The 15,843-nt window shown below is 39.0% G+C and overlaps 1 long non-coding RNA gene across 1 annotated transcript in view; it reads right to left on the bottom strand.

Annotated features, from left to right (window-relative positions):
• The window catches only part of LOC139802905 (uncharacterized), a 47,692-nt gene extending 34,273 nt beyond the window's left edge, over positions 1-13,419 (bottom strand). Inside the window, exon 1 of the long non-coding RNA XR_011728812.1 lies at positions 13,329-13,419. This is a non-coding gene — a long non-coding RNA (uncharacterized lncRNA). The remainder of the gene's footprint in view (positions 1-13,328) is intronic.
• Between the last annotated feature and the right edge of the window lie 2,424 nt (positions 13,420-15,843).

Genomic DNA, 15,843 nt, shown 5'->3' with positions numbered 1-15,843 from the left:
GGGCAAGCATTGTTAAGAACAAAAACATCCACCCAGTTTAGGAAGTGCAAGCAAGGTGCTATCCATACAAATGTGAAAACTCACCATGTTTCTAAGAGAGGAAGAAAACCTGGTAACCTAAAAATTAAAGTTTGCTGCCTTTCACATAACCACTGAATACGTTAATCTGTAGCCAAACATACCGACACTAAAATAAGGCACTAAGAGAGAAAAAGAAAGTCAAGTACAACTGGTTCACCATCTTTTGCATCCTTAACCTATATAAAGTCTAAGCCCTTAAAGCTGGAAATGTTATTTACTGCCTTGTCAGGTATTGGCTGTATTTGTGAGTCAGACACATTTTTGCTAATACCATTTCCATGCACTGAAAATGCTGAACAGAGCCAAAATAAAAGAGCAATTAAAAACAGTTAATGAGCAATAAATTTTCCTACTTTAATACAAAATTCTTAAAAAGTCTTTCCATTTGCTCACAAATCTAGATTAATACATATGCACAGCAACATACAGGTTCATGTTTGCATATTTGTGTTTGCATATTTGCAGCTCAGTTCCATCCTACGTGGTCTTTACCAGTGATATTTTGAAATGCCTTTGCAGACTTGTCTGTGACACACTTCAGAAGCTGCTGAAATAAGTTTCTGGTTGCCAACAGGCTTATTTTTTATCTTCTGCTTCTCTATAACAGAGCAGAGAGTCTATTATTGGCATTTTTCAGTTTGATTTTTCAAGTACCATGTTGGACAGTAAAGATATAAAGCAAATTCTTCCATCTCTTTCATTCCTCTACTGCCCCTTGAGCAGGTCTGCACTGAGCAAGCAGCCAGCTGTGTGTGAACACCACCTCACTGGACCTTGGAGTATTCCACAGACTTTAGTATCAACTTTTTTTTAGTATCAACTTTAGTATCAACTTTGTAGATTGCTTTGCCTAAGCTTCTTCTGTCTAAATTTCTACTTCTGACTGTATTTTCAGTTCCTTATGCTATAAACAAGAGAAAGGAGATATAGAACAGCAGAAGCAAATATTATCAAGACTGACAGGAAAATTAAATGTTTTGTCTCAACATCCTGTCCAAGATCCAATCATTTTAGCAACAGAAGTGATATAAATCCTAGACACCTTGCTGTTTAAGTGAAATATGGCCATTTCATCTTTCTAAAGAGACTTCAAATAGAAAGGAACAAATAGCTGCCAAAAGCTCTTAATTCCGAAAGACCCCTTAGGAAGGATCAAATCCTGTACATCCAAGATTGTGGCATTTATTATCATAACTCCTGTCAAGAAAGGAAAAAACTGTTCAGCTATATTGGATAAGTTTTCAATACAGAATGTATGCAAATTAATTCCTGGGACAAACCTCTTGGAAGCTGCTTTCTAGTTAAGTGTAAGTAGTTTATGTCCAGATCACGGATCTTGTTTCGTAGGTAAGTACATTTTAAAATTATATTTTTTTCTCTATATTGCTTCTAAAAATTTTTTTTTAATAGACCACTAAATAAAAACCTTACTTCTGCTGATATAAATTTTGCTCAGTATTTACTTATTTTAGTTGCCCTCAACTAAGAGTCCATATATTCTAAAGTTTTGTATCAACTTTCACTGTGGCTTTCACATAGATTCCTCTGAGCCTTTTGTTGATATCTACAGCAAACCAATCCAGACTGTGGGATTTTTCCTTGATTCAAGCACAAGGACAGTGTTGGGTTTTTCTTCCTTACTGCCAAAGACATGTCTGAAAGCTGTGATATTGCCCAGCAATGTACAGCTGAAACCCAGAAAAGATTATAGATTCATATATATAAATCTATGTCTATATATTCACCCTGAAGCTCAAGAAACACAACACAGAGTAATAAAATTGTGACAGGCCCCAGCTGAAAGCCTTTTATGTTTATTTGGCACAAGTATTCTTCTTAGAGCTAAACTGATGACAAGAAAAAGCAATAATCACCAGAAACACTGGACTGAATATAAAAACAGTACCATATGCAAAACCACCCTGCTAGTGTCCAAGCATATTAAAACACCAGACATCAGACAGGTCTGTACAAAAAAAGCAGCTTTGGCATTCTTGTGGGACTTTGGAGTGACTCCTGGCTCTTCTGATTGACCCCTCTTGTGGCTCTTCACCTCTATTTGAGATCTCTGCTCCTAAACTCTATGCCAAGCATCTAAAGAAACAAAGAATGAGCTCATGAGCTTTAAAGTTGGGCTTATTACTGAATAAACACATAACTAGAGAGAATGGAAGTGTCTTAGTCCTATCTGAGTTAAAATTCAAGCCATTATCACAATCTTTAGTCATGAGTGGAGATAACTGAAATTTCAGGACACACAGAGAAACAAGGAGAGTAAGATATGGCTTGAGACCTTATCTAAATTCCACTGAAGTGCAGGGATGCCAAGTGGCTTTAACAAGAGTAGGTTAGGCTCCTGAAAGTCTCTTAAAATATGTTCACTGTGCATTTCACAGACTGCATATAACTCCACAGTTTCAACTGTGCATGGAGTTTTAGTGACCACACCAGGCAAAAAAGAACCTGCTATCAAGGAAAAAAAAATAATCATATAGCACACTTGCTTTCTACTCTCTTCAAGCTCCAGGTGAAAGCAAGTGAACAAGTACAGTCAGCATGACATGTGCTAATGATGGGTGCCATTTGAGACATGTCAGACCAGCTGATGGTCTGGTCATGCAGTAATGAAAAAGCAAAGAAAAAAGACCTGCCCACCCCTGGAATAGGGTGGTCATCTGTCAAGGTAGATAGAAACCAGTAGGTCATTTCAGAATAAGCTGCAAAGAAATCTAGAAATATTTTATTCAAGCAAAATCCCTAATTATCTTGCCACAATCCTAGCTGTAAGAAAGTAAGGACAAGAATGATGCTGAAGGCAGCACCAGATGGTTTCTCCTTTTCCAAAACTCAGTTCTTCCCTACAGAAATATGAGTGCAACTACAGAATATATGGGTCTTAGCCATAATAAATCTATGGCAGCAAATACAAGCAGTAATTTCAAATGTGCTTTTTCATTAAAGATTTGAACATTTCCTAGTACTAAGCATTACAGCAAGACCTAATACTGTCTTTTCAGCTCTCCAGTGCCACATCAATGTCATAAGTATCCCTTATTACTTGTTTTTGAGCTTTATATCTTCTTCCCTGCTTTTTTAGACTCTTCATTTTTAAATTACTCATATCACTGAAAGCCTTAATCTTGCACTGTGTTCTATCCCAAATATTTTCTTCAGTGCACTGGCTTTATTTCTAATGAAGATTTCAGGCAAGTTATTGTCAAACACTTTGACTAACTCTAGGCAATGAATTCTGTGAGCCTCAGAGGAAGCAATAGAAAACCTGTCAGGGTTAATGCTCTTCCAGGCTGATGATTTCACACCAGGTTCTCTCAGAGGCAGCGGGAGATCCTGAAGCCCTGACCTCAATAGCCAGGGCCTGCCAAGGACTGGGCAGAAAGGAGGAGCTCTGGGTAAGGGAGCCAGGCACGCTCCTGTGTTTTCAGTAAACACTGCCTGGAAAATGGGCCTGCTTTATAGCACAGATTAAAGACTGAGACAGCAGCTGGCTGTGAGCTAGAGAAGCCCTGTGAGGGAAACTGCAGGATTTGCTGGGGAAAGTGCCAGGGAATCAGGCAGCAGGTGGTGAAGAGAAATGTAAAGTAACAGTGGTCTTGGTGAGGTAGCTGAATGCAGAATGGGTAGAGAGTTCCATTACTGACATCCTCTGCTACCATCCCAGCTGTGCAGCTGCTCAGCCACTGCACAAACCTTCCTTATTGCTTTCCTGAACAGCTGACCTGGCATCTGAGAATCCTTTGTTAGAGTTTCAGCTCCCTCCCTAAAAATTATTTGTGAGGACATAGATGCTGTAGTAACTGCAGCTTGTCCAGGTCAGTCCAAAAAACCACAGGCAATCCTAGTGCTGTGCTGAAAGCAGCCCCCAGCTGGTTTGTCTTCCATGGTGCTGTGCAACTTCAAAGTAACAAAATGCTGCCTTTTTGAAAGTAATAAACCACTACCAAGTACAGCATAAAACCACGTTTCTAAGTGCCAAGTCTACACCTCTTTTAAGCCTACTTTATAACTAGAATAAGGCTGTGTTTTCACTGAGGAAATAAGGATTTCTGGATGGAATCTGATGTATTTCCTCAGTCAGCTACCCACTGAGCTTTTGTAATATAGTTAAACATTATGGATTTTTGCAGGGAAGAAACATGATTGTGAAGATTCTTTTCTTGGTTTGAGAACAGGCTTGGGAAAGCAGACAACGTCTAAATAAAGATAATCATCATAATTAAGAAAACTGGAATTTTTTTCAGTCTGTGAGTTCTTATCTTTCCCTGCTGGCATATTCATTATCTGCAGCTTTTATCTATCAGTGAAGGAATTATTGAAATATACCATTGAAGTTCATGAAGGCATGTACATCACCTCAATATTACCAATTTCTCTCTCTACTGATTGTCTAGGTGACCTGTTTTGTGACTTATTAGAAAGACCACGTGTTCATTAAAACATGTTATCTTAGATACCATAAAAAGATGAAATAGAAAAGGTTGCATTGGCAACATTAAATGTTCAAAACCAAAGTCAAAGATAAAATCTCGCAAAGTTTCCAATTTGAAAATTACTTGCATGACAAAAAAAGAGGAACAAAAAAAAAGCACTCAAACATTGTTTTAGCTACATAAGTGGGATGATATTAAGAGATCTGCAGTACAAGCTTTTGCACTGACTGCATTCAAGATGACCTTGACTTCCAGCAGGGCATTGCCTTCAGGGCAGTAAGCATGGGGACCACCTTGTCTATCTTCCTTTGTAGGGCTTTCGAGATAAACACAATTAACTCAAAGCATGAAGGTCTGATGCCTTGTCCTCCAAAACAGAATAACTATAAAGACATTTCATATCCCCAGTGGAGCTGTATCAGAATGCCTTGACAAGCACAGCCACTCCTTCATCTTACTCTTAAGTTGCTGGGTCCCTGGAACACCCTTGCAGCTATCAGTACACAATCTGACAACTTTTAGACTTCCAAAGAAATAAAATCCTGATAAACTCTTCTTTTTTTGTTGATAACTCAAATCACAGTGTGCACCCATAAAAGCAGGTTTTGTTAATTTAAATATCATGCCTTGGTTTTGGTAGCAGCAATATAAACTTTACTGAATGTTTTATTGTTACATACCATGCCTTGCAATAAAGGTACCTCAGTCATTCTTTACTCTCCTGGAAATTGGATTGGAAATCCTGGAAGGGATTGATTTTCTTGTAAGGTCAGGCCATGAGCACCCCTCAGTATGCCATTTTCCTTAAAGTAACAAAGTCTTTATGTTTTGCTACATCTTTTCATTGTTGTAAAAGGAGGCCAGATCAGTTGTTGTGCAATAAGGAGAGGCAGAACAAAAACCCAAAATATAAAAAAGCATTACATTGCAGATGTTTAATTCCTTTTCTATCAGAAGCAGCACAGCACAAAACCTACAAGCTCCTCTCATCACATCTCAGCTCTCCCTCCTGTGATAAAGCAAAGCAAACAACTCTTTTCCTAAGACTCTTCTACTTTGCCTTTCCTGGTGGGAACAGCAGTACAAAGGAACATACTACAGGATGAGGATGGAATTATTGCATGATCACTGTCCCTATGGACCTCCAAAACACTCAGATTTGCTGACCACAGCCGTACAGGTCTTGCAATCAATGCATTATTCTTGTCACCACTGAACCTTTAAACCCTTCTCTGGCCAGCCCGAGTCATGGCAATCAGATACTGAGAGAGACCCAACTCAGGCATCAAAATTAGCACTCAGACTTTCAGGAGATTTCTCTACTGTCCTAAAATTCAGGATCTTTATTTGATGCATTTTGCTCTGAGCAGAAGACCCAGACTCCCCTGTGACTGACTGACCACTGCCACAGTGACTGTCCACTGTTAAATCTCTCCTTTTCATCTTAGTTCTTATCAGAAGTCAGACCACAAGCAGAAAGTTCAAGTGGGGTCTTTGGGATATCGATATCTGGTTTCCATTTTTAGTAGTAAAACCCATTAAAATATTCTAGCCTTATTTTCTTTTCCTGTTTGGTGAGTTTGTGGTATGCCAGGAATGCTGCTGTTCATTTCACACCGTTCATTAGAGTATATAGACTGTATTTCTTTCTCCTAAATTACTGCTAAAAATCATTGGCGAGCTAATGTTAGTTCAGAGCAGAACCTCTCCAAATGGTGTTACCTCCAGAGGTGATGTTTTTCTGCTACAAATGATAACTATAAAACCTTATCACCTTTCCTGGAAGAAAAGTGCATCTCACTACACATGCAAAACTGACAGACTTTATCATAAACTTTATCATTAACTCCCTATGTGGTTTAAACAGAGTCTTCTACCCAAGCATAAAATCATTTGACTGATTCTTTTTCCACTGTAAACAACCAAAACACCAGCTTCCATGATTCCAACACTTTTATCTACAGGGTCTACTTAGCAGCAGCTGTTCAAACATTTGTTAAATCACTTCACAGTAAATAGCACCATGGTGCACTGTGCCTGTTCCTAATTTCAGCTTAACCATAGCAATATTTAGCATGCACTAAAAAATCATTTGCAGCATGCACAGGTATTACCCCAAAATTTTTTGTCTTAATCAACAACAATCTTGCAAGTTGCAAAGGATACTGGAAAGTTCCATACGAAAGTAGCATCCGAAGGCTGTAAGAGAGAAAGTGATTCCTTCACCTGAAACCTAATTCCTAAGAATGTGCACACAGGAGCCCAAACAATCCAACTTTGTGATGGCTAAAAGACAGATCAGATTCTATATTTATTTATTGATTTTGTAGATACTGTAGCAGAATCTCTCACTCTGCTCTAAAAACACAAGGAACCTGTTGTGATACACACACAGCAATCAGTAAAGTGCCATCTCTAACACATTAATCTAAGAAAAAAGAGATGAGAAGTGGCTTGCAAAAGAAAATAAGCAACCAAGTCAGGGAGCAAAATTCAGATTTTCTCACTTTACTGTTACTGTCCAAGCCTTTGACCCTTCTAGCTTCCCAAATGTGTCCTGACCTCGTAGAACTTCTTAGTACAGCAACCCTGAAGTTTTGACAAGCAAATTGGAAACTTACTGAGCTCTGAGTAAGGAAATATTTTCCTGCATCTCTCCCTTTCCTACAAGGAGTTGAGGAAGAACTTCATTAATTAAACAAGAAAAAACATCATCATCTTCTAGAGCCATATACTATACCACCTGGAATTCACCAAGAGTGATGTAATCAGAAGCCAACTCCACTCCAAGCTGAGACTACAAACAGACATATTCCTCCTAGACACAGTTTTTAGATGGGCTGCAGCTTGGCAAAACATCAGGAACCATGTTAGCAGCTTTACACACAGGTGAAAGCTGAAGTATCCACACAGTCTGTTTCCTTGCAAAGCTGGGTTCAGTCTCATTAAGTTCATAAGAATGTGAGAGGAGAGCTTTCAGCAGTCATGTTTTTGAATCCCAGTGAAGGAATCTGAAGTGCTACTGGCCAAATGCACAATAACAAACCATATTGGTATAAATGCTACTTTCCCAATATTCTCTTTAATCTTGCTTATTGGTACCTCTTGCTCTCACAACCTACAAAAATGTAGATGACAAGAGAAGCATCCAGAAGAAGCTTGACTCAAGGAAGATAAAGATGCCCAGAAACCCAGCCAGGCTGAATGTATTGGCTCTTTGTGCTATAAAACATGAGATACTCACTTAATAATGAGAGTGTATTTACTGTGTTTCAAGAAGGCTTCGCAATCAAATAACCACTCCTTTGTTTTGCTGAGCTCATGGCTTTACAGTCACTCTCCAACACCTGCAAAATCCATCCTAACAGTTACTAAGAATAAAAGATTTTTTTTTTCTATGTGATGGTTCTCCCAAGGAGAGAATATCTAGACTATCTGTTTATGAGAACGAAGTCTGATATCAAAGAAAAGACTAATATTTTAATTGGCGTGGTTTTTAAATTAGGAGTGAATGTATGAATTTATTCTGTTCAGAATTCTGAAAATCTCAAAGCACATTTCAAAGTTTGTCTACAAAAATTTTATTTCAATAGGCTATGTATTGCTTTATTTTTCAATTAAAAACCAAGAATGGGATTTTAAAGGAAACTTATTTTTGCCAATCACTATGGGTTTTAAATGTTTAATGTATCTAAAATCCCAATTTGGCAAATCAGTTACAGCCTTATTTCAGAAAAGGAAGAATATAGCCACAACACAGGACTGTCTTAAGACATATAAAGGAGCAGGCTTAATTTGGCTACAAGGATAAAAGAATAGTCTTTTTATTGAAATAACTGGGTTTGTACCTGTAGTCAGTGTTCCCATGCAGACGCTAATTAACTGACTTGAGTTTAATAATAACTTGACTTTCATAATTTTTTTTATTTCAGTGGGTTTGTAAATGCCAATATTTCATAAAATAGGGGGATGAGGGTGGCAGTAGAAGCGCTGATTGCTTATTAGGTTTAATGTATAGATGGGGAGACAAGCAAGCCAAACAAGGCCTTAGACACTTAAGCTTAATTTGTTACTGTATTTTTCCTTTTTAAAAAAACATGTATTTTTTTTTCTGTTTATGCTACCTTTCCTGATAGAATGTGACAGAGTTTTTCAAGTATTAACATTAACTTCTGAATTCTGCTTCTAGGACCAGATTCCAATAGGATTGCATTCCAGAAACTTCCAACTCAATTGTTTAAAATAGTACTGGAGGGAAAAAAATAACTGTTGAATACCCATTCAATTTTTAAGCATTTAGGCTATTATCTCTCAGTGGGGTTTACCTTCACTAAATTTTTTTGAACTGTCTTGAAATTACGAAGCATAGAAGATAGTGTTTATCTTTTAAAATAAAGAGTTTGCTTGACCCCTTTTAGGTTACAGTCATCTGTGACCACTTAGAGTTTGTTATAGAGCTATTTATTCAGTTTACAGTGTGTATTTTGAATGTATACACAGCGTAAGAACTAGATCTCACGAGTGATACAAGTTTGCTTCTGAGGGCTAAGGGACTGTGATACTGACAGCTCTCCATGAACTGTCTGAAAAGGTTTTCTGAAGGGATTATGAAAGTTTGGGTGGAAGTTAAACTGAAAAACATTTAAATGCAATTTGAGGGGTAGTGAACACCAAGTCTGTATCACCTTTTATATTTCAAGACCTCTAGCTATTTAGAAAATTTATTTCTCAAACTCTAGTTTGCATGTCTTTGACAATCTTCATTCAAACCACATGCAAATACTAAATGTGTTACTGTTAGGGGTAACATGAGATTCTTATTCATATAATCAGATTAATCTGTTAATTCCAGAGGACTGTAGTTGTGAATGATATCATTATTTGCATTACCAGGAACTGGGAGACAGCTAAGCATGCAGTTGGTTCAAGCTTTATTGAGGACTATTAGGAGGTTCATAATATTTTGCATACTGAATGTAGACTCCTTTTGTATCTCTAAGGAGACTATTGACTTTGTACTCTTTGCTTGTCCATGCATGGCCACTGTTAGAGCAGGATACTGAGCTAGATGGACCACCAGTCTGAGTCAGTGTATCTTACTATACATGTACTTTACATATACAAACAATATAACATACATACACTCTGTAGTGGCAGGTCTCTGCTTCACACCAAATATTCTCCATTCACCAAGACTGAAGTCCTAATAAGTATTTTTAAGTAGCTAAGTTAGTTGAAATTATGAGGTGAGTCACTGTTGCCTCTCCAAGCACAGCACTTTTATTCTGGCTTCGAAGTATCCTCTACTTATTTGTTTGTTAAACTCACAAAAGCATAAAGTACTTCTAGCTAAAACAGTCCTATAAAAAGTAGTCTCAGATTAGCTGAAGACTGTGTACGAGGAGCTACAGAGATGTAACACAGCTCAAAGTGATGCTGGTTACAGCATATGCACAACCCGAGAAGACTGGCTACACTCCTGAATGCGCCACTGCATTTCCATAAACATTCATTGTGTTCTTTGAATCAACAATATATTTTAAAGTTGAAAACCATGAACATGTATGCTTGGAGCATTCGATTTGGGAAATTGGGAAAGCGTGCTTGTCTTCTGTGGCTCTTTTTTCTCTATATTCTTCCTTAATAAGGCCACAGAGTTTCGCGGCCACTGAAGAATTCAAAGAATGCCATTAACCAAGATACCACCCTGTTAATTAAAGCCAAATAAGTCTTCTGAAAGAATTCCATAGCAAATCTCAAGTCTTACACACAAAAACTCCTTTTAAAGCCATAATATTAAAGCTTTATGTTTTCCAGGTGATGTCTCAGCCTTCCTTTTGCCTTCCATTCTCTGTCCAATAATTACTCCAGCACAATCATGAGAGTGGAGGCTCCTATATTATTATTCTTTCGTAACTTATAAAGCCAAGGTCTCTAGTTTGGCTTGTTTGCTTTGTTGGTTTTAGACTGTGGCTATAGCTGTCTTTATCACAGAGAAGGGAAGAAAGGATTAAAGGGCACAGGGGGCAAAATGTATTGTATTGAACTTGTATTGATGGAACTTAGATTCACTTGGGGCAAGGAAAGATGTGCTAATGGCTGAAAAAGAGGAAATAACATCAGGAGTAGCACCCAAACATTCCACTTGCTAGAAAATCCACATATTTTCTATAATCTATTTTTCTGGACAGACAGATGAAAACTGCCACTCAGATTTGTCTTCTCTTAGTTGTCATATATGAGTATGACTGGAAGTATGCATAGCACCCCAGGACTGCTACAAAGAATAAGTGCTTTGGCTGCTACCAGTGAAAATGCTGCTGCATTTGCCCCAAGAAATAAATGTGGGCACATCTATATCTAAGTGTTTCAGGAGTCCTGTCTCCTCACTTCAATAATCTAAGCCACAACTCCTTAACTTCAGGAAGAATAACCTGTATGTCATCAAAGCTCATCTCCTTGCATACAAGAAAACCAAACAGCCCAGAGGTCAAGCAAAACCTGAGAAGAAGCAATTGTTTCTCTTGTAGTCTGGTGTCTCTTCCATTACAGATAGATGTAGCTGTAAGCAGCAAAATTCAAAGCAACCCCCGAAGACCAAGCACTTTCATTGGACTGAGTTTTACCATGCACCTCTGTGCTTTTGGACAGCAGTGTCTACTTAGGTCCGTAATTTTTCTTCAAAAGATTATTTAATTACTCTTGCTTTTACCCTAAAGAGAGCTCACCACCCTGGACAACTGTAACTGGGTTTGTTACTGAAAAAATCAGTTTGACTGTGAGCAGGCATAGCCTGTATTCAGCTTTATAGCAGCTGCCTTACATCCCTCAGTCTTTGAACACAAGGTTGGCAGAAAAGGAAGATAAGACTTGACATACCTAAAACATTTTCATGGCACTTCCACTAGGCAAGCACATGCCACTTTTCCCTTTATCCCCACCCACAAGATTAAATTACCATTACTGCAGATGATCTCTATTTACATGAAACAAACATATCCTATGGTTTTGTTTGGATACATGTGCCACTGCTGAAAGGGTGACTGCAGAGAAAAAAAAAATGATAAATCCAGCCATATTTGAATTCTTCAGTTCTGAGGATTGCCATGGAAGTTCTAGTTTGTTCTAGTTCTCAAAGCTTCTCCAAGCTTGTTCAGCTTTAGGACTTCAGAGAAGGAAAGGAGTTTGTGATGTAACTGAGCCAAAAGCTCAGAAACTGCATCTCATTTCAAAAAATGTTTCAAATGTTCTAACAATTTCTGAAATAAAATACAGCAACATCATGTCCTAATTTGCAATGCAAAGTTTTACAAAAGCTCAATGGAATTTAAAGGCTTTTATTTTTTAATTTTTTTCTTTTTAACAATCCAGAGAATCATTCTTCCAGAGTCTCAGAGCCTGGCTCTAGCAACAAAAAGTGGCTGAAATACTTCATTTATGTTAGATACCACATCTCAGGGTAGCCTAAGACAGAGAAACACTTTCACAGTAGAAAATGGTTTGCAGCACTGCCCTTACACAGACACTGACATAATCCTTCCTACATAACAAATCACTTCACATTGTGGTAACAGCATTTCAAAATATGTCAGCTCAGTTTTTGGCAGCAGAATGAGAATTATCTAGTGTGTTGTACTAAACTTTATGCCTCTGTAGTAGTCATATTGGTATTTAATCACATAGCTGATATAATGACTCTTCTCCACAGGCTAGCAATTAATGTAGAAACCAGTGAACTACACAAGAGAGGGAAATATAGCTTACATTCTTTTTTCTCATATGAAATACAGGAGCCTCTCTTCCAGTTTTGCCCTTAACACAGGGCTGTAGATGACATTGTTATAAAATACGAGGAATTGCAGGGCGGGGGGGGGAGGAGCTTTGTTTGGTTTGTTGTTGGGTTGTTGGTTTTTTGGTGGTTTTTTGGTTTGTTTTTTTTTTTTTTTTTGTGGGTTTGTTTGTTTTTTGTGGTTGTTCTTGTTTTTTGCTTTTGTTTTGTGTCATTTTTCAGGGCAGCAAACATTCCTTACTAACATTACAGTGTTTCAAAATTGTTAGGTGAAAGTTTTAAAAATCTTTGCCTTATGCAAAATTAGAGGATTGAGACTCCTGTATTTCTGGTTCCTCAGCTTTGAGAGCTGTCTCTGCAGCCTGTGTGAATTCCTGATACTCTCACAAGATTTTTAATCTAAATTCAAACCTGAAGCTCTAGAAGGCAGAAGTACAGAATCTTTTGTTTAAGACTTTTGTTTAAGACTTAAACAGCAGTAACAGCACCTAAAAACCTCTACTCAACTCCATGTAAATTCCATGTAAAGCCCGGGTTTTGCTCACGCTTGCTCCATAAAAGTGAACAGTGAATAATTCAAATGTTTCATTAATTTTGTAGGAACAGCATAGCATTAAAAGAGCTCAAGTACTACCAAGCTTGGCTCAGGTTGACATTCAGAGCTTGGGAAGTTTCAGTTCCCAGGGATGGGGCTCCATGAGGACAGTGCCTGGAGGAAGCTTAACTCCCCCCCCCCGTGAGGAAAGAACTGCAAGGGAGGTGCAGCTGCAGGGGGAAGATGCAGTTTAGGGACATACAAAACAATCTGCTCAGTGTTGCGCCACTCATTACCCAGCCAGCTGCACCACAATCCTACTCTTTCCCCCCTCTAGCCAAGCGCAGTAACATTAAATAACTACGCTATTGCTTAAGGCGCTCTGTGCAAAAGATGTGTATGGAGGGGCGGAGGTTTCAGGGCCACTTCAAGGCTCAAGTAAAACGCTGGGGAAAAACATAGGTTGGCTCTGTACCTCGGTACGTGCAGCTGGGCTCGGAGAGTCGGAGGTGGCTTCGTTTCTGCTGCAAAACCGGCACCAAGAGGGAGCTCTCGGGGGTCCCACCAGCCCCGTCCCAGCCTCAGCCCTGACAGGAACGGCCCCGCCTTGGCGGGACGGGGCCTGAGGGGAGGCGGCAGCCCCGGGGTGGCTGTGGGGGCTGAGGGGAGGAGGCAGACCCAGGATGGCTGCTGTGGGGAAATCTGAGGTAATTAGTGTGAAATTGCCTATCCTATCAGGCTAACCTCAGCTTTCTCAGGCTGCTACACTGTGCAACAAGCAAGGAAACAGCCCCAGGCTACTGATGCTTTCTTTCTCTGTGGTTTAGCCTAGTGCAAGGCACCCAGAACGCTTTGCTGAGGCAAGAGGCGACAAGCTGGGCAGTATGGGCAGATACTGGGCTGCTAGGAGCCAGAATTTTGTGCAGGAAAGGAGTTTTAGAGGGAAAGATGGAGGTTGTGCTCTCTGCTCCCCATGGTATTGCTGCAGCTTGCTCTCCATGCATTAGCTAATTTCTACAGTAGCTAAGGATCATGATTACTCCTCTTTTCAGAGCCTTCATCCCTTCCTCCTCTTAGGTAACTGCCTAAAAAAAGGTGAGAAATCTGGGTTTGCTAGATTGCCCTGCCCTAGTGCAATCCTGTCAAGACAACAGTGATTTTTTTTTTCTTTATGCCAGGCTAACTCTTTGCAGTAACAGCTATAAACTTTCCTGTATCAGAGTGGCTATATCTTGTTTCCACATCCAAGAAAATCTATGACCCAGGTACTGAAATTGGTGGTGAGGATTTGGTGAAGAGCAGGCCAGGAGCAGTGTGGACATTGCTGTGCTGCCGGGAATGGGTTTTCTTCCAAAGCCTTGTGCCTCTGGGAGCTGCAGAGGGCAAAGAACTGGGGTACAACCTCCTCAGCTCCGGGCAGGATTGACGCTACCCTGTCACAGCCAACAGCTCTGTTCTAACTTGCCTTTGAAACTACAGTGACAGAGATACCAGAACCTGTCTGGAAATCTATTGTAGGTTTCTGCTACGCTTATTTTATTTATATGAAACCTGGGGTTATATATATACTTACATAACACACACACACACACACACACACAGAGTTCAGCATCTCTCAATAGTGCTCTCTGCAAAATAGTGCCTGAAGATGACAGAGTTTTTCAGGTGAGATCTTACCTCTCTGCCCCCATTTCCCACGGACCAAGCTTCCAGTCTGTGTTCCACAGGACCTGCAGTCCCGCTGCATGCTGTTGTGGGGCAGTTCCTGCTGTTTCTGTCACAGTGGTCATGGTGCCCTGGCAAGAAGAAGGCAGTTAGACTGCTTTGACTTGACTTTTTTCACTGAAAATTCAGGCTAGCTGTTATTTACACTTTGAAGTTTCTTGGAATTTGAAAAAGACATTTGCTAGAGTGGTCAAAGGACTTTTCTTGAAATTCAGCTTAGCTGACTGACTTATGAAAGTTATCTCCTTTTTCTCTTATACAAAAGGGGAAAAAAACCAAATGTGTGTACTTTCCAGCCTTTGCAATACTTCAGCCATTTTCTGTAGAATGAATTCTGTCAGTTTTTACTAATTTAATGATTCATTATAAATAATAAATTGCTAAGCTTTTGAAAAGAAAACACAATATAACGAAAGACCAGATTGGTTATATTCTCTACCGACTTGGAACAAGAGAACCTCTTTGGACAAGATATTATTTCTGAAGGTGGATAATCTCAGCTGAAAGCCATGGTAAATCATAGCAACTCCCACAACCTTCAGCTCTTAATCTTTTCCATAGATGAAAGAACAAAAGCTTATTTTGTATTAATCTAGCTAAAAGCAGATTAAAGGTAACACCTCACTGTAATAACTCCCTGGACATATTTGCCTCAAAGTCATATGTAGAAAAGATAGAGAGACTCTGTGATGCCTTGGTCCTAGCTTCCAGCTGCAGTTCTGAAATGCAGAATTGTCTTCTGAGTTGGCCTCATTGTGGATATGGAGCAATCTACTTTTAATTCTTCAGAACAAGAAGTGAGGAATCTCCTTTTTTTTAGGAGACAATTGTGTTCTTTATAAACTGATAATATCAGTAGTAGAATTATAAATACTGAATATAACCTATTTTTGGAAGACTGGAGATTTGAGAGAAATGAGAAGTAAAATAAAATCAGAAAGCTTTTAACTTGGGTTAAAAGCTTAACAGTGCAAAGGATGAGGAGGAAGTTACCAACTAGTAATTTTTCTTCTTACACCTAGTCCACAGCAGCCTTACCATCTGTTGTTTAAGTCTAAACAATTCATAGTCAGACTGCACTTATGCTAAAATATTGATTTATTTATGTTCAAAACAAATGTCTTCTTTCACATTCTGACACAGAACTCCAAAATATGCAGAGACAGACATACTTGTTTCTGCCCATTAAATTTAATAATATACCAGAAAACAACAAATACTTCCAGTAGTTGTCAATACGTATGTTTCTATGGTGCAGTAGAATG

This window comes from Heliangelus exortis, chromosome 15, assembly GCF_036169615.1.
Source record: "Heliangelus exortis chromosome 15, bHelExo1.hap1, whole genome shotgun sequence".
In the NCBI taxonomy this organism is placed as follows: Eukaryota; Metazoa; Chordata; class Aves; order Apodiformes; family Trochilidae; genus Heliangelus; species Heliangelus exortis.
The sequence above is the reverse complement of the archived record's forward strand: the minus strand, read 5'-3'. Positions and strand labels throughout refer to the sequence as shown.